Source organism: Colobus angolensis, unplaced genomic scaffold (assembly GCF_000951035.1).
Source record: "Colobus angolensis palliatus isolate OR3802 unplaced genomic scaffold, Cang.pa_1.0 Scaffold19, whole genome shotgun sequence".
Classification (NCBI taxonomy): Eukaryota; Metazoa; Chordata; class Mammalia; order Primates; family Cercopithecidae; genus Colobus; species Colobus angolensis.
The window spans coordinates 2,036,596-2,038,139 of NW_012115043.1; the positions used below are offsets into that span (position 1 = coordinate 2,036,596).

Consider the following 1,544-nt stretch of genomic DNA (forward strand, 5'->3'; position numbering starts at 1 on the left):
CTAGGTTAAAATAAGGGGTTATGGAGACCAAGGTTTCATCATTCAGGTAAAGCCTCCAGGTAGCAGGCTTCAAAGACAATAGAGTGTAAATGTTTCTTATCAGACTTAAAGAGTCTGTTCTATCAGTAATTACACAAGGGAAGACAGTATAATGAGGCATGTCTGGTCGCTCCTTCCCATTACGGCCTGAACTAGTTTTTCAGGCTAACTTTGGAATGCCCTTTGCTAAGACGACGGGTCCATTCAGATGGCTGAGGGGCTTGGATTTTTATTTTTGGTTTATAAATATATGTTTTAGTGCATGTATGGATGTGTGTGTATATATATGCATCTATCATATAGGCTTTAGTGTGTGTATGGATGTGTGTATATATACGCATATATCACATATGCTTTAGTGTGTGTGTGTGCACGCATGCTTCAGTTTCCTCATTTATTAAAAGCGTTAGTGATAGCTCACCTTGCAGAGTTGTGACGGGCACAGGACATCTGTCTAGCACCTGATGGTTAGGTACGTACGCCTTTCTCTTCTCTTTTTCATGCCTATTAACTCATTTCACCTTCCAAGTCAGCAAGTCCTATATGGATTCCCATTTCCCAGAGGGAGCACAGAGAGATGTCCTCCCAGGGCCCCTGCATTGACTTAGGGCAGAGCCAGGCTTAAGTCCCAGGCTTCAGACTCCTCAGGTTCTTCTCGCGGATCACCTGTCCAGGTCCTCACTCTCTCCTCGCCTATAAACTTGTGGTCCTAGTGAGTTACTGGAGCCGCAGGCAGCAAGGAGGGTGCTCCAGGCAGCCCCTGCTAGAGGCCAGTCCAAAGCCCCCAGGGCCCAACTCTCTGTAGAGGAGGGGGATGAGATGGGGCATTGAGAGAACCTGTAGCTAGAAGTGTTAAGGGCCAGGGCAATGCCGCTGCCCAGCCTCCCACTGAGATAGGCCAGCTCCTGCAAGCTCCCAGGCGGGGGCTCCAGGCCCTCCAGTGTGCCAGGCACTTTACTGAGTATATTGGTCCTTCTGTCTTTGGTGCAGCCCAGTGAGGTAGGTATTATTCCTATCTCTGTGTACTAGAAGCAGCCCACAGCTGGAAGGAAGCTTCCCATCAGACCTTCTCATCCCTCGTGGCTTCAACATCAGCCAAGGAGCCTCTTTTAAGAGCTTCCTAGGTTTTTTTCACACCAGCCCCAGAGAACCACTGTCCCGGGCCCAGCCCCACACACTTCTTCCCACCCGCCACCCAACAATAACTCTGCTTCAATCTTCACTGATGGGATGCTCACTGCCTGTGCAGAAACCAAGCTTCGAGTGCCTGCTTCTCAAGTTCCTGAGCTGAAGCCGGCTTCCCATCACTGCCGCCCAAGACATTCACGCCTCCCACTGACTTCTAGCCACCTTTTAGTGGTTTCAAGACAGCCCTCCGCAGCCCAAAAGGGCATTCACCTAACAACTAGTGGTTCCCAAACTGCAATATGTTCTTGCCAGAAACATGAGAGCTTGTAAGTATGTGCATTCTCTATTCACAATAGCAAAGACTTGGAATCAACCCA

The 1,544-nt window shown here is 49.2% G+C and overlaps 1 protein-coding gene across 1 annotated transcript in view; it reads right to left on the reverse strand.

Annotated features, from left to right (window-relative positions):
* NOX5 (NADPH oxidase, EF-hand calcium binding domain 5) overlaps positions 1 to 1,544 on the reverse strand; it is a 42,781-nt gene that overhangs the window by 40,178 nt on the left and 1,059 nt on the right. The gene's annotated exons all lie outside the window — the stretch shown is intronic.